Here is an 18,577-nt window from a genome sequence, read left to right on the forward strand (position 1 = left end):
AAATTCTTGCTGCTTGTTCCCACTTTTTTCATTTGTGAAGCCAACTACAATCAAGCGCAGCTATTAGAGTGCTATTTAAACTCAATAAAAATTGTTCAATATAATTAAAAAATAAAATAACAAAAACAAATAACTTAAGGACGAGCACACCTAAAAGCTAAACATTCTAAAAATATAATTATTATCAAAAACCAACAACCACATGATAAAGTTTAAATAGCACTGGAATAGCTGCGCTTGGTTGTAGTTGGCTTCACAAATGAAAAAAGTGGAAAAAAGCAACAAGAATTTACAAGGCGAACTTAGCACGGTGCGTAGGCAACTGGCTGAGTCAGGTGGGGTCGTTGGAACAATACTACTGAAAGAAGTCTGATGAGAAAATGTGGTGATTTCCGAAATAGCTATCACTTCTACCATTGTTTCAAAAATTATTGTTGCTTTTCCACAATAATGTTTGTTTAAAAACGGTTTCAAGCTCAATAAAAATTATTAAAGAAAGTGAAATGCTTAACTAATTTTTATTCTACTTTTAATACATATATGTATATTTTTACAAGATGTTTATTTAAAAAGCGTTGAATGATTGTATATTTTCAAACAATCGTTGTTTTTGTGAAATCGTTTACAATTTTTTGTTGGTACATTTTTATTTGATTTAGTACATTTTTTCTGACGTTTGGTACAATTTCGAAAAATTCATTTATCATCCCTGACCGTATTAGTTTCGCGGGGATACCAAATTCAGACATCGTGGCATAAAGACAACTTCTCTTCGTTCTGTCGAAGGCGGCTTTAAAATCGACAAAAAGATGGTGTGCGTGTCGCGGGTCTTTTCCAAGATTTGGCGTATTGTGAATACCTGATCTATGATGGATTTGCCAGGCCTAAAGCCACACTGATAAGGTCCAATCAGTTCAATCAAATGCCAACTACTCTTCCAAAAGTCGCTATCATACTTATTTATAAACTTTGAAACGCCTCCATCTTCTGATGAACTGAGAAAGCTGCGTTAGGTCGAATTAATTGATAATGTTATGTTATGTTATGTTTTAATATTATTAGGCTCTTATTTATCCAATTTTTCAGGTAATAAAAAAAACTCCCGTGAAGTTGGCCCCGAACTTTCGACAAGTGTGAATTTTTTTAGAGTCTGGCTAGATTTTAAAAAGTTCTAGAGTTCCTGACTGGAAATTGCAATGGTTCCGTGGAACTTCGGGCAGAAATCGAAAAAAAACGATTTGGGGGGCCAAATTCACCTAATTCTGTCACCGTTTACCTCATTTGCTTTTCAGAATTCTAGTGAGAGTTCTGAGTAGCCCCTCGAGAGTTCTAACTAAAACTCCTATACAGTTTTTTTGTCCGACCAATAGTAAAAAAGTTATAAGCAAAAACAAGGGGCAAATTTTTATTAACAAATTAGTTATAATCACTTATTAACAATTAGTTAGAACTGCCGAGGGGCTACTCAGACCTCTCAACAGAACTCTGAACAAAAAAATGATTTTGCTTATAACTTTTTACTATTGGTCGGACAAAAAAAATTTTTTAAGAGTTTTAGTTAGAACTCTCCGGGGGCTACTCAGAACTCTGAAAAACCAATGAAATTTTTTTTGTTAATAAAAATTTGCCGCTTGTTTTTGCTTATAACTTTTTACTATTGGTCGGACAAAAAAACTTTATAGCAGTTTTAGTTAGAACTCTCAAGGGGCTTCTCAGAACTCTCAACAGAACTCTGAAGAAAACGAAATTTTTGAAGTGAAACTTCTTAGGCGGCGGTATCGCAAAAATGGAGAGTGAAATTTTTAAAACAGAAAATGTTACATGAGTAAGAAGGAAGATATAGTATACGGAAGGGGAAAAAAGAAAGAAAGCGGCGTATGACAGCTATACAAAGCGATAGCACAAACATCTTTAACGCGCATGCATACCAGTGTTGATATTTTAAGTACTTTTTTCAGTACAATTAGTTTTAAAAAGTAAAAATTTACCGATTTTAAGTACAATTTCAGCATCAAAAATATATTTTGTATAAAACGCTGAAATCTCTGCCACTTTCATTATAAATCCGTTTGCGTTTAAGTAATTAGACAAACCTACATTTCAGTTCTGGTACAAAACGAAATTCTGAATAGCAATTTTGAAAGTAAAAGTGATTGTGAATGGTAATATTAGTGTTGATCGTTGTGGTTATTGCAATTTTTTTTATCGCCGGTGGGTGAAATATCCGCCATCGCTATTTATTTAAAAAAAATCTTTGGAAATGCAGTTTACCTAGTGACAATTCTGCAGAAAATGAAGGAATTGAATAACTCGGGGGTTGAAAGTAAAAAATTTTACGTAAATTGCATACGTTGAAACTAAAAATTTTAACTTTAGACTTCCATTTTAGTATTACTGATCTCATTTAATGTGATTTATTTTCCCTAATATAAACTGATCTATCTTCTGTATTTATTTTTTGTCATTATTATCTTCATATTTGAATATATGTACATCTCGCGACATAATTATACGGTTACCCGGGTTGGGCTTTTTTTATATTTTTTCAGATTAATTTAAATTTTTTTTTATATATAATCTATCTATATATATATAAATGAATTGCTGTTCGTTAGTTAAAACTCGAGAACGGCTGGACCGATTTGACTAATTTTGGTCTTGAATTATTTGTGGAAGTCCAGGGAAGGTTTAGAAGGTGAGTAAATATGATAAAAATGCTAAGAATTTAATAAAAACAACAACTTTGTTTTTCCTTAGAAATAGGGATGGTCGATTATCATTGTACACGGAAAACTCTATGAAATTGTGAAATCGTGACGTCTTAGCTTTCTTAATTTTTTGGCAATAACAACAAAAAGTTTTGATTTTTTTTTATCGAAAAACCTTCCACACAGGAGGTCCAAAATAGTACTTTTTACATAATTGAAATCGGTTCAGCCGTTTGGTCAGGCATCGCGGTCATTTTTATGTATATAGATATCTCTGGAAATGTTAATGGTAGAGTACTGGAACTTGGTTTGGAGATATATGAAATCAATCACATACTCATGGAGAAAAATGGGCTCTTTAAAAAGAGGGAATGGCAAAGTACAAACGTACTGCCTTTGTCTTATCTTTGAATGTGTACATAGGTATGTTTGTGAGTGAAATCCTGAATGGCTGGAGGGATTTCAACAAAGTTATGTGTGTGTGTTTGAGTGGGTCTCTGGATAGTTTAGTTTGACAAGTGAACACGCCAGTTGGCGCTGGAGTTGAGTTATTACTAAAAATCTTTTTTTATGGTCCGATTTGGCGAATATTCAAAACATTTACTGGACACGGTTGAGACAGTCCAATTGCAAAAAAGAGCTGTGAGGTGATGCTGAGGTCGAGTTATTACTAAAATCGATAAGTGAGAAAAGGTGCGGAGAATGTCAGTCTAAATCGACCTGTTGCATCATTGAGTATATCGAACTCTCGTGTGCTACGATTGGCCCAATGGATGTGATTTGCCAATATTATTATGCGTTAAAGCTTCATTCCGACACACCAGGGTTAAGTTGTGCAGTGGCAAATCTCAAATCACCACCTGTCGAAATATATTTTTTTAATTGAATTTAATATAGAACCTGACAGAAACATAATTTTTCACTTAATTTGCTTTCGTGAAACTGGTTTTTAAGGTACTTTATCTCAGTCTATGTATGTATATTGTATTTCTGTTGAACAAGGATACGCATCCATTTTGAAATTGCCACCAGCTATAAAGTTTCTAGGGCAGATTCAGTATAGATCCGGATCATTGTTGCCGCCAGGGAACTTCTTCATGGACATAACACCTTCGTTAGGTTATTTAAGGCGGCAAACGACCACCAAACCATAATCTTAGCCGATGAATGTGCCAATGGAAATCGTAAGCGTGGACTGTTGGAGAAAATGTTGGATCAAAATGGTTAAATTAAAAATCTAATTTTGGGCGGGACGACGTTCGCCGGGTCTGCTAGTTTTGGAATATAATTTAAGAATTTATTTGTGACTTTATGGGCTAGTTGGAGAGATCTCAATGATAAGTTACGTTAAATCACGTCTACACCAACTTAAGCTGTACAATGAACTGAAAGATAAACTCACTGTAGTAGAAAAAAAAGGTGTATGTTTAGTTGAAGGAAAACGGGAGGTAGTGCATTGACGGAAATGGTGAAAAGTACAATTAAGCTCAAAAAGTTACAGTTTTTGTCGTTAATTTTGTACAATTTAAAAACTCCAAATATCAACACTGATGCATGCGAGTACCTACCCTGCAGTAAAATTTAGAGACAGTCTAACAAATCGCTAGTTCTTAACTACATATATCAGAACTATCTCTGAACCAGTGCAAAACGGATGCAGAGCGGGACAGTTGAAACTTGCGGTGTAAATGTGCAAATGCTCACTACTCGTACAATACGAAAGTACCTCAGCAAGAAGACCTCCGACTCAAGCATCGTTGGTGGGTTCAAATCGCGTGGAGGCAGTTGTGAGTTTTCAAATTTAATGAATTTAAGTTGTTGCGTGCAGCTTACAATAAATTTTCTTTATTATAAAATAATATGTAACAAACATGGAATCTGTAATAGAAAAGAAAAAACGGAAAACATTTTCGTATAAAAAAACTGTCCAAAACGGAACTGGTTAAAAACTAGTTGCAAAGTAATGCACTGGGTGACAATTGCCACCGCCAATGACATCGCCGTGTAAAACTGGACAGTTGAAGGCATTGCTTGGGTATTCAGCTAGAACTAGTACTGTCGGCTAAAGGTCTAGTTCTACACTAGTTCTGAGCTAGTCAGATTTTCTGCAGGGTACATACATATGTACGTACATACACATGCATGTTTGAATGCACCCCCGTAGCGAATGTCATGAATTAGTCATTTAAGGCACGGTGCACATTAGTGCGATACGATATGCGATGCGATATTCGATACGATACGCGATACGATATGCGATGCGATATGAAATGCGCGCAGTGCACATTAGAGCGATGCGACATGCGATGCGACACGCGATACCATTTGCAAAGTATGCAATATATACCATTTGCGGTGTGATAGCTACACAAACGCCTTTCAGTTAATACCATGAGTTCATCCGATGAAGACATTGCTGTAGCATATTGGTGGCTACAACAAAGAAAAAAGAGCTTATAATAGGAGAAAGTACTGGGTGCACCCATTTAATGTGAAGAACATAAAGCACAGGTCGGCGGTAGTTTCCCATGAGCTCTCTCAACACCCGGCAAAATTTAAAGAAATGTATCGAATGAGTCCAGATAGTTTTCGGTTGCTAGAACAATTTGTATCAGCTACTTTAACGAAGCAGGACACGAAATTTCGACTCGCAATTTTATCATCCGAGAAGTTACTGATCACATTAAGGTAAGTGCTACATTCTTTTGACAACAACGTAGCAAAAATATTGCTACGCTTCTAGCAAAAATTAAGAAAAATCTAGAAATACGCAAAAAAAGCTATTTTATTATAAACCAAAGAAATTCATTGACTGGCATTGAGCCAAAAATTCAGGGATTTTCATGTATGTACATACATATGTATATATATACATGTATATATCTACATATATACAATATGTGGCCAATAAATTACGAACTCTATTCAGATGTTTATATTTTCAAGTTTATCTTTTTTTAATTTCAATAATTAAAAAAATAGAGATAATTCAATAATATTAACCATACAAAACAAAGGTTCAAACTTTGTGCGAAATTCCCGAAAACTCTACAAATTTTCCAAAAATTTCATCAAAATTTCAAACAGTTTAATTCGAATTTTCAGGAAATTTTTGGATATGCAGTTTATGGCCCATTAAATTTCAGGGTATAAAGTGCACGTTAGATTTGCGTCAAATATATAAAAAAAAAAACGAACATACTTTGTATGAAAGGAAATGCAGAGCATCTTTAACAAAAAACATTCTAAAAAATTTATGCAAATTTTGAGATTATAAACTGAATATCCAAAAATTTCCTGAAAATTCGGGTTAGACTGTGAAATTTTGATGAAATTTTTGAGAAATTTGTTGCATTTTTGGGATATTTGCACAAAGTTTGAAGCTTTGATTAATATGGTTTATATTATTGAATTATCTATAATTATTTTAATTATTAAAATTAAAAAATCGGATCAACTTGAAAATATAAACATCTGAGTACCCTTAGTAACTCATACATATGAACATACATACTTTGAAAAAAAATAAAAATCTATACTTCTGAAACGGTACTTGAGTTAAATTGGCATTCTGTGAGTTGTTCTGTGTTAAAAGTCGTTGGATACTGTGGTGTTGAAGTTGTGGAAGAATCCCATGGTGAAAGTTCTATGCTGTTCTCTCTCTCGGCTTCGTCTAGCTGCTCGTTGATGACCTGTATAAGCTTCACTTTCACAGCTCTTTTACGCCTGTCATCTAGTTTTCTTAAATCAGGTAGGAAAGACTTAAGAAACAACCAGTCTGAGTCTCGCTGTTCACTTTTCTCGCCTCTTTTGACGCTCTGTTTTTTAATTCCACCCATTCTACAAACGCATTGTTCGCGTCATTTGTCAATTGTTCCTGTCGCGGCTGTTGACGAGTTTTCCTTTGCCTTTTCGGCTGGGGTGGAATAACGATTTCCGATTCAGATTCAACTTCAGGAGAGATTCCACTGGGCGGTTGAACATTTGGTGTTTCACTTGATTCACTGAATGGTTGAATGTTTGGAGTTTCGCTTGATCCACTTAGTGGTCGAATATTTGGTGTTTCTGAAGTCATATTCTTCTTCTCTGTCATCATCAGTTTCCGTGTCTTGCGTTATATTTCCAGAAGTTGTGGCTGATTTCATGAACGGACGGAGAAAATAGAGGTGGGGTGCCAGATAATATGGCTTCTTTGCTCTACCTGATCCTGATCCTGATTTGGGTTGTTTTTTGGCCTTATGAACGCTGTACGGATATTTCTCCACTTAACGTTCTCTTCTGGAAATAAAGAAATAATGAATGCGCACTTTTATATATAACAGAATTAAATGCAATATATCTATAGGAAATAAGTGACAAAAATAACCAAAAATAACTATTATTTACAGGTATTTGGCTACTGGGAGCTCTTTTCAAGATCTAGCGCTTCAATTCTACAGAGGAAAATCGACTAGTGGTGAAAGCGTGCGATCTACTTGCGAAACTATTTGGACTAAATTGCAGCCATTGTATATGCCTTTGCCCGATAAAGGTACATGGAAGGAAACATCAGGACGTTATTTTGATTTATGGAATCTACCTAATTGTATCGGGGCGATTGACGGTAAACATATTCGCGTAAAGTGGAAACCTCTGCCCAAACCGAAGCCGTACGTTTACAAAATAGGTTAGGTAAATACTTTCTTCAAACGGAAGGAGTAATTCCTATACAGTGGAAATATGTAGGTTTATAAGAGAACTGTTATACCATTAATTCCAATTATTTAATTATGTTTGATATTTTAATATTTAAGATTCTTTTTTAATTTAAGGGTTTTGTATAATGAATTCGCATAAAGAAGTTACAAAATACCTGGGTTGTTATGTCCCTTTTGCGGTAGGTTTTGTCGCGTGAAGTAAGAATCGAAATGCGAAATTTTTGTCAAAAACTGATTTCTGCACTTTTGTGCCCTTATAAGCTTGTAAATGAGTTGCCTCTCAACAGAGTTTAGACCTTTCGAATGAGGGGTCTATGTTTATATCTATAAACTTTTAAAAAGTTTAAGAGAAAAGTATGTTTAATATCGAGTATCGAGATGTTTACAAAGTCGGCTGAAAATTAAATGAGATATTCAAATTTCCATGACAAATTATTTCAGAATATTGCGTTCACTACAAGGAGAAATCGGTGAAAGCTGAATTAAAAAAAAGGTTAAGCAAACATTTTTGAGTTATATAGCCAAATATATTATTTTTCTCATGAAAGGTTGAATAACTTAGTCAGATTTTCCCCGATTTTTTTAAAGTAAATATCACTATATATCAAATGTTAATATTGCAACAATTCAGGTGTAGTATAGTTGCTTTACAAAATAGTGCGTGAAAACTTTGCCAAATTTGCAAAAAAAAAACGAAAAAATTAACACAGAAAATACACATAGATTTCTTAGGTTTTCTAAAAGTTTATATACATATATCATTCGAAAGGTCTAAACTCGGTTTATAGTCAACTCAGTTACAAGCTTATAAGTGCGGAAAACCAGTTAACGGTAAATCAAGATTGCGTGGGTGTTTGGCAAAAATTTCGTATTTCGATTCTTACTTCACTCGACAAAACCTCCCTGCAAAATAACATGACTTACCAGGTATTTTTACTTCATTATTTTGTATTGTAACATTATGTAATAAAGCACGCAAATTTGTACTTTCTTTAATTTAAAAACTAATTAAATATATTAAAATAACACTCAAGAAAAAAAAACATGAAAATATAACGAATAATAAAAATAATTACATATATACATACATACTTTTTAGTATTTGTTATTATATCTGATTTCTCCTTTTAATGGTAAATGAGATGATTTCTTAATTTTTTCTAATTACATTGGTACAGTTGGTAATTTTATTATTAAAGATATTTTTTTTTTATTAAAAAAGATATTTTTTTTTTAAATGTGGTTTTTCTCAAATTTTTATATACGAAGTATACAAATATGCATATCAGAAAAAAGGAGTTTAATTGCTTTTACAACGAACAATTTTTTTTAAATCGGTTAGTATTTTTTTTGTATAAAATATTTTTTTGATAAAAAAAGGTATTTTTTCCTTTAAATGTGTTTTTTTGTGATTTTTATATGCGAAGTATACCAATATGCATAACAGAAGAAAGAAGGTTTAATCGCCTTTACAACGATACCAACCTTTTAAAAATCGGTTAGTAATTTTTTTGTTTAAAATATTTAAAAAAAAGGTATTTATTCCTTTAAATGTGTTTTTTCTCAAATTTTTATGTACGAAGTATACAAATATGCATATCAGAAGAAAGGGGATTTAGTCATCTTTTCAATGATACCATTTAAAAATCGGTTAGTATTTTTTTGTTTAAAATGTTTTTTTTTTATATAAAAAAAGGTATTTTTTCATTTAAATTTCTAAAATTTTTATATACGATGTATACAAAGGTGCATATCAGAAGAAAGGGGGTTTAATCACCTTTATAACGATATAAATTAATCAGTTCAAAATTGTTTGAAATATAAGGAATTACATTTTTCGAAGACCAGAACTTTTACCCCTTATAGGACCTGTAATATAAGTTTGCACAAGTTAAAGTTATACACCATTTAAATAAGAGCAAAAGGAGGACTAAGCCATTATTTTTAGGTTTTTAGTTATTTATATGCAATAATTAAATATAATTTTTTACCAAAGGTCCTATTTCGAACTTCGAAGGCCCATATCTCGATTTCGGAGGCTAACTTCGAAAAACGGAGAAATCACTTTTTTACCTATGACTCAATCTCTTAAAAAAATTGGTTTGGTCCAATACCCAGAAAAGTTGATTTTGCCGTAAAGTGTAATTATTTGAATGTTTAAAACATTAAAACAAACACCAAATCTTTTTTGCTATTTAAAATAAAAAAAAATAGGTTTAAAATTATTGGCTTCTTTAAATTTCTTTTTAAAGATGTGAAAACAAAAGCAAATAAACCATGACAAAAATATTCTATTGTGTACTTACCTGTGTCCTTGACATCAGACGCTATATTTCTCCATGCCAAACTAGTCATGTCTGTTCTACAGTAGTTTTTTCTGTATAGCTCCATAAGCATAGGGTTTTTTTTTTATTAATTCGACTAAAAAAATTGAGGAAGATGCTTCCTCCTGTGAAAAGGCCATGCTTATTGCAAAAAATACCGCGCAATACTTATTTCACCTCGTTCAACAAACCGTGTATATCGCAGCGGTGTCGCACGTGCGATACGCATGCGATATTATATCGCATCGGTGTCGCTGTCGTGAAAGTGTGCACAGTTTTCATCGCTTCCTACCAATTACCACGTACTCCGCATGTCGATGTCGCATCCATATCGTATAGCATATCGCATCGCATATCGTATCGCACTAATGTGCACCGTGCCTCAGTGTCTTGTACGGCCATATCAAGTCTTCAATGACTTTGGGCTCCGTTTATATGGAAGTCGTTAATGACTTTTTCATACAAATGGTAATTTAGTCGTTGATGGCACCTGCATGACTTTGTCTTGAATTTGAAAATCGCGTTTTTTCTCGAAAAAGCACCATATTTTTATTGGAGTATTTAATGGACTTTGTATGCACGAAAATTTTTATTGTAAGGATGCCGATTCGAATTAATAAAAATCAATTTATTCTGTTTTTTATAAATTCCAATATCCTCGTTCAAGCGACGTTAAGATTCTTGCTCTCATTATCTAATTTGCAGTGTGTCCAGCGTTGCCGTCTCCCTTAGATAAATCAAAATTTATTAATTTTTTCTAACGGTTTAAATGTTAAAATTTTCTTCGGTTTGCTTAATTTTTTCTACAATTCTTATCAAACGAAAGAAAAAACCAGAAATGAAGTTTCATGAACTATGTGGGAGTTTAAATCTAATCTACACTGCAGACTCTTACGATCTTGTGAACTAAAGGACCATAAAAAAAACTTTTCTTTCCGAACGCTTGATTTTCGTATTTAATGTGTCTTATTTGAAAGTAACATCCACTGGCGCACAGTAGAAAAAATAGTTTTGTGTCAAAAGACTAAGTACTCATCAAATCCCACCCGATTTTGATTATTCTCTTTTTTCAAAAGGTTCGTTAGATATTAATTTACTGTCAGGAGAGGCTGCTCTTTTGAATAGTCGTAAAAATATATCAATTTCAGCCCAAACTAAATAAGGGCTAATTTCAAATGAATATTTAAATGGCAGTTAAGTTTAATTGTGGATTGTTGTTTAAATTCCATTTAACTTTCGTTCGGTTTCAGATCAACTTTGTTTAAATACGCCAAACAATTGGTAACACTGCTGCATGTTCCTTGAAATTGTTGTAGCATTTGCTTGTTTGTTTACATTTTGTGCTGAACAGCTGATGGTTTTTTGGTGGGATTGATTAAACAACCTACCATTCAATCTTGGTTGTTTAGTACAAACACAGAGTTGCATATCTCGTATTTAAATAGCCAATATTGGCCATTATATGCAGATTATATGTATGATCTAAAAATGAATAGTGGAAGTTAATCAACAATCTCTACTCAAATAGGCCATCTGACATTGGGCCTGAAGATCTATACCATGGGCATAGCCAGGTAGGGGCAATGGATGGAACGGTAAACTAACAAATAAATTTATAGTTCATAGTTCATAAATTTATAGTATATAGTTATAGCTTGTGTCTTCTAAGCGTACATCGAAAGTTTTGTATCAGAAAACCAATCTGAGATTATTGATAAAACCATAGACTAGTTTGGTGAACAGCCAAGACGTTTACGTCTTGAGTAATTACAGCAAATCGAGCATGTTGTGGTAGACGGAAGGCACACTTCCAGTGTTTTAGATGTACATACGTACACTCCGAAGGCCAAGCATCGACTCGCACCATTATATTTATGCAGCCACACACGCCTCGGTGCAGCAAAAAATGTGCGCCCAACAATTCAAGGAAAGCTCAACGTCGAAAAGCTGCAATCAAAACAGACGACCAATTGATTCGCCACTCGACACTCACACCCGCTGTGAGAGAGCACTCTTCAACAAAGCGACATACGCGAGCAGTGGAACCACATTTCCCGCTCATTACTGGTACGATAAGGAGTGTCAATAAGCTGCAGATAAAAAAGGTGCCGCCTACAGGACCACGCTGCGATCGGGCGCAACGCGAGTCACGTGGAACCGTTATAGGGACTGAAGCGGGAAGCTAACGTATTTGCCGCAATATGAAGAGAGAGGTCGAAATACGTGAGTGCGAAAAGCTTGAAATTCTGGCCGATAGAAAAAACACCCCAAATTTGTAGCAGAGAGTTGAGCGATTTACGGAAGGTTTCAAGACTCCTGTACGAACCATGGCGACCGGTGTCCAAAACGTACTTAAGTTATAGAGGGAACACTTTTCGACCAATGGCAGCAGCACTGAAAGAAGTGGAGAAGACGAACCTGAGCCCCCAGTCGATGACAATGGAGTCGATGTCCCAGCGCCTGAATATGAGGAGTTACGAATAGCGATTATGCTGATAAAAAGTAACAAAGCTGCTGGAGCTGACGGCCTGTCAGCCGAGCTATTCAAGTACGATGGCAAGGAGCTAATAAGGTGAATGCTTGATTACTGGAATTGAAGTGTACCCTGCCCAATCTACAAGAAAGGCGACCCCGCCATGCGTGCCAACTATTTTATCGAGCGTGTTATGTGAAAGACTGAAGCCCTCGGTCAACGAACTGATTGCGCCTTACCAATGTGGTTTCAGATTAGAATAGAGGAGAACTTCTCCCAGCCGTTTGATACCAGTCGAAGTTTCAGATAAGGTGACTCCCTTTCGTGTGATTTCTTTAATCTGACGTTGGAGAATATAATAAGAGTCGCAGAACTGAACCGCTCAGTCACAAAACTTTACAAGAGCGTACAATTGCTGGCGTATGCCGACGACATCGACATTACAAATAAGGGTTACGTCTGTTCTAAAAGTATTCAACGAGGGTCGCGATGGTGGAGGAGGAAGGCTCACTGCGATGGAAGGATCAAGTGGATAAGGACTTGGCTTCACTTGGCATTTCCAAATAGGCGTCAGTTTGCACTGAAGAGAAACGGCTTGCGTACTGCTTTGGACTCGGCCAAAATCGCGTAGGCGGTTATAGCGACAAATAAGAAGAAGAAAAACTTTGTGCGTCCCAGATGCATTTGCTCAAGCGAGGCATGGTCTAGACCCATGATACCCAGCAATGTATCTCTTGTCTGGCAAAAGATTCAATTGGTTATTTATATGTAACTTGCGGACTTTAGCTTTCACACATTGGACAGATATGGGAACATTTTACTTTCTCTTAAAACAAAACCACTTGTGTAAATCCTTTTTGGGTACTCGCACTATTTTAAAGTGTGCCGTTTCTCAAGTCCGGCTTCTATATTATTTTATCTTTACTTTTGCTTTCATTGTTTATTTTAAACTCATCACACATCACTTTAACGGAAACACCACTTTTTAGTTTTTCCAGAGGACTGGTAAGTCAAAGAAAGGCAAAAAATTCAAATTTTGTGTGTGTTGCATGCACAAACAAAGGATGGTGTAGGTATTGAGGTTAAATTGTTTTGAAGCTGCATAATGGTTACAATCACGGTTGCCACATTTGGTCACTTGTGACCAATAAAGGTAGCTTTTTGAGCGATTGGTAATTTGGCAACTTTTTCTTTATTTTGGTAACTTTAGTCAAGTTTGCCGTGTATAAAGTCAAATTAAAACAAGTAAGAAAGTCTAAGTTCGGGCGGAGCCGAACATTAAATACCCGGCGCAAGTATTAAATATATGTTTTTCACCTTTCCAAAAGCTACCGCTACATGGTAAGTCGGGGTGTATAAATTTTGAATAAATTAGCGTCCTTAAATTTCAAAATATTGAAGTTTTACGCATTTGGGAAATTTACCGTTATATGAAAAGTGGCCGTAATATTAGTCCGATTTCAACAATTCTCAACGTTTTGATTTTATGTGGCAAGCACAATAACCATACCAAGTTTGGTATAAATTGGTAGAACGGTTACCGAGATACATACAGTGCCGGACAAAACTATTGGCACAGATAATTTTTCGCAATATATGCAAAGTTTTTTATTCTAATTTATTTTTAATATTTTTTAATAAAAATATAGTTCGTACTTCACCAAAAAACATAAAAACAAAATCTCTAAATTTTGTGCAAAACTCAGGAAAATTCAATAAATTTGCATACTAATTTGCAACTTCTTATTCAGATTTTTTAGAGAAATTCTAAGTATGTAGTTTTATCGCCCAACGAACTTTAGTATAACAAAGTGCAAGTTTGAAGTATCTAAAAAATTGCGTTGATTTTTGGACATTTTTTTAGTAGAAGGTGGTGCTCATTTTCTCCATACAAAAAATAATTGTCGAACATACTTTGTACGGAAGAACCTGACTGAAAAAAAATTGCAAAAATTAATGCGATTTTTTAGCACCTTCAAGCTTGCACTTTGTTATACTAAAATTAGTTGAGCTATAAAACTGCATACTTAGAATTTTTCTAAAAAATCTGAATAGAAAGTTGCAAATAAGTATGCAAATTTAGTGAATTTTCCTGAGTTTTGCACAAATTTTAGAGATTTAGTTTTTATGTTTTTTGGTGTAGGACGAACTATATATTTATAAAAAATTATCGAAAATAAATTAGAATAAAAACTGTTCAGATATTGTGAAAAATTTTCTGTGCCAATACTTTTGTCCGGCACTGTATATGTGATCACAAGTGGGCGGTGCCACGCCCATTTCCCAAAATTTTATTATAAGCGTATTTCTTGGTAAAGAATTGTTGCAAGTATCTATTTTGAATAAATTAGCTTTAATATTTACCAATTTATCGAAGATTTCTTATTTCTCTAAATTAAAGTTATATGGGATGTGGGCGTGGTTATTGTCCAATTTTTAAAATTTTCGGCCGTTTGGAATGCTGTACCAAGGCCAACAATCGTGCCAAGTTTGGAAGAAATTGGTGCAACGGTTACCAAGATATACACATGTGAAGGGTTAATACTATTTACTATTGTACTTTGTTCATTTTTGTACTTTGTTATTTTTGAAATTATTGAATTAAGTTCTTTTTCAGGCCCCTATTGCGAGTGTCGACTGGCAGTAGAATAGAAATTTGTCGATCATCTTTTATTTTGCTATTGTGTAACTTGATCGATAAAAATTTTTACTATTGTGAATGGTTGACAGAATTGTAATCAGCTGTTTGTTTGTTTACATTTGTTTCTTGAGTGTTTTATTTATATCATTTTTAAAATAATTGCTTTTATTATAAAATTTAAAAAATGGACACAGTTGAAATATGGTTTAGTGACGAGGAAGATGATGCGGAAGCTAATAGATTAGTAGAGTTGCCTAAGCAAGGAGGGAATTGCGAGATTCGTCGGATCCCTTGGACTTGGAAGGTGTGTGAGTTTTATAAATAGAAGTTGCGTTCCCGATGCTTCACGGTTTTTAGGCTGTTTTCCTCAATAATAAACTTTATGGAAGTTTAAGAAATACGGTACGGTTAAGTTTTTTGTACAATGATGTTGGGTTTTTGTGTCCAAGCGCATGACCCGAGTTTAAAAACTTTAACATAACAACATAACAAGTGTATTGAAAGAATTCAACTTTAATTTAAAATAAAGATTTCAAATTTCCGAGCACTAGTCAATTAATAAATTATGCAGTTTTTTGGTATAAACTTTTGATGTGGGTTCTGCGCAAAAACACTGTGGATCCATATTAATGGATTTCAAAATAGTGATGGATCGCGCGGTGAATTAGCTGTCACTCGTTGTGTGCAGACGTGTTTTCTTTTCGCTCTGATATTTTATTTATTCTTTCGTTATGGAAAATTGCTGTGACAAATGTAGTAAAGCTTTTTCAAGATCTGACGCGAATTTAGTGCCGTGTAATGGTTTTTGCAAGAAAATACTAATACTGAATACGATATGAATTTGGTTAAAACTAACCGGCAGTTAATCTACCTCTGTGAAGACTGCAAAGTTCTGGACGCGGTTATGCTGACCCAAAAGCGTTGTATTGAGTTACTGTCTAACGCTTTTGATGCTAAATTCAAAGATCTTTCTAATCAATTTGACGCATTAAAAAATCAAATTTTGTCTTTGCATTGAATGCAAGTAATTTAAATGCTGTTAATGTGGGTTTGCTGGCTGCAGAGTTTGGTGCTAGTGCTTCGTACAACAACAATAATTACTGTTCAACGCCTGGTGTTGTTGAGGCTCCCGCTGTCCCTCATTTGTTTGGTCCGCCAAGAGACTTTTCTGAGAGCACATCGACTCAGAGTGTTAATGCCATCTCTCCCGCTCGCAATGTGGATTCTGGCGGGACCGCTAGTTCGAGTGGCTCTAAAACTGTACGTCAAACTGGCGCCCCCATAAACACAAATACAGTCGCAGGTTGCACTGACAATTTACTTGCTGCAACTACCACCACCACGAAACGGTCAACCCCATGTACTGCTAACACTGCTGTTGCTGCTAATACATCCTTACTCGCTCCTGTTAATGTGGACAATATTTCTTCTTCTGATTTGCCACCTGTTTCACAACAAATGCCGACTGGTGGTACTAGTGCTGAATCTGGTGATGTCGTTGCTGTTAGCGCTACGGGCGCGGTAGTACCTATTCCTCTTTCTCCCACCCGCAGCCCTGTTTGGCTTACAGCTGAGAGTAAAAGAAAAAAAGCACATCCAAAAGCGAACTCGTGTGGTGGGGTCAAATGATTGTAGTGATCTTGGTGTTGCTGCCCGCATTTAACAGCTTTAACAGTCTCCTGTGACAATATTGTGGATTATGTGGTGAGACACGCTGGCATTGATAAGCGGCAAATATCTTGCTACAAGTTAGTCTGGATTCTCTATCGTATGTCAATTTTAAGCTTGGCGTTAGCGAGGTCGATTGCGAAAATCTAATGAGACCAGAGATGTGGCCAGCCAATGTTTCGGTTCGGCCGTTCCGTTTTTTTTTCACAGAGTGTCAAAACAAACTCATCCGAATTAGTTTATATGTGCTCTTTGGATGCGCCTGATCCCGTCGTACTGGATACTTATAAGTCTAGTTGTAATGCATATTTAAATGGTAATAGACAGAAATTTAATTATAGCTCTTTGAAGGTTTATTTTCAGAATATTTCTGGCCTTCGAACTAAATCAGAAGCGGTTCGCTCTTTTAGCTCGCAAATGGATTTCGATATTTTTGTTATTGTCGAGTCATGGCTAAATTCGGATTTCTTTGATGAGGAATTTTTTGATTCTAACATTTATAATGTCTTTAGGAAGGACAGAGATGCAACTAAGACTGGTTGTCTGAGAGGCGGCGGTGTTCTTATTGCGATTCAGCGTAAATTTCAACCGTTCTCTGTCTCACTTGAAAATGATGATTCCCTTTTGGATCTTCTTTGTGTTCGCATCAGTGCCTCATCTCATCATGACTCTCTGTACTTGATTGTTTCTTATATCCCGCCTAATAGTAATTATAATCTTTATCATGCGCATGCTGACAATATAATGTCTTTAGTTTCAAATTAGCTAGGAGATGACCATCTTTGTGTGTTAGGCGATTTTAATCTTTGTAATGTATCTTGGTCCACATCTTTTTCCAATGCTGGGCTCTCGCCAATTAATGTCAATGCGTCCCATGAAGTGTACTTTATAGATAGCCTCTTAAGCCTTAAATTACTACAAATTAATAATTTTGTTAACAAGTTGGATAGAATTCTTGACCTCATATTTATTAGTGATAACATTAAGTGTAACATTGAAGTTTGCCACAATCCGATCACACCATCTGATATGCATCATGTTCCGCTGTTACTTAAATTTGAATTTTATGTATTCCCGTCTTTCATTGCTGATGACAAACTAGGGATGGGTAAATTCGATATACGAAGCTTCGAGATTCGAATTTTAATCGGATTTCAGCTCCAAAATGGCGAATTTTTGAAATCGAACTTTGTGGTGCTAAAATTCGGATAAAGTCGATTTTTTCTAGAAAAAATGTAATTACGCTTTAAAAAGCGAAATCAGACGTTGTCATTAAATGTACGTCATTTTTATTCGCTGTATAAGCATTAACATACGTATAATTGCATAAGTATGGAACATGAAATATGTGGAAATTTCTTTTGTCTCTGTAAAGCAAGAAAAATAAATAAAATCACTTTTCAATAGTGTTATTGAGCTTTGTACTACGGTCGTTTATTAGGAAATCAAGTTATACGTCCCAAAAAATTTGTTTCAAAATGCTGCATTTGCAAAATTTTTGGATTTATTTGTTATTTTTTTATTTGAGATATTTTTTGAAAAAAACTATTCTTATTTATTTTTGGTTGTGATGCCCAGAAAAGCGATATGGATAGTTCATCACATTAATATAAGTTCAACTGAATCTCTTTTTCGATTTGTGTTATCATTCTTACAAACAAACTTAAATTTTCAGGAAATTTTTTTTTTGAAATTCGAAAAAGTTCGAACAAAATCGAATTTGCACTACCAAATTTCGAATCGAATAATCGAATGGTTGGGCCATGTTCGAAATTCGGAAAAAATCGAGTTTCAACCCGCCACTACCCCTCCCTATGACAAACCTATGTTTACTGGGTGATTTAAATTGGGATAACTTAGGCACGGTGCACATTAGAGCGATACGATACGCGATGCGATATGCGATGCGATATAAAATGCACGCAGTGCACACTAGAGCGATGCGACACGCGATACCATTTGCAGTATGATAGCTACACAAACGCCTTTCAGTTAATACCATGAGTTCATCCGATGAAGACATTGCTATAGCATATTGGTGGCTACAGCAAAGAAAAAAAAGAGCT

At 34.8% G+C, this 18,577-nt stretch overlaps 1 long non-coding RNA gene across 1 annotated transcript; it reads right to left on the bottom strand.

Moving 5' to 3' along the window:
- Positions 1-6,442: 6,442 nt before the first annotated feature.
- Positions 6,443-10,502, bottom strand: LOC118734199. Its single transcript, XR_004992352.1, has 2 exons — positions 9,712-10,502; positions 6,443-6,986 (listed from the first exon to the last, which is right to left on the bottom strand). It is a non-coding gene; the product is annotated as an uncharacterized LOC118734199 (long non-coding RNA).
- Between the last annotated feature and the right edge of the window lie 8,075 nt (positions 10,503-18,577).

Source organism: Rhagoletis pomonella, unplaced genomic scaffold, assembly GCF_013731165.1.
Source record: "Rhagoletis pomonella isolate Grant_MI unplaced genomic scaffold, Rhpom_1.0 Rhpom_scaffold_00002, whole genome shotgun sequence".
In the NCBI taxonomy this organism is placed as follows: domain Eukaryota; kingdom Metazoa; phylum Arthropoda; class Insecta; order Diptera; family Tephritidae; genus Rhagoletis; species Rhagoletis pomonella.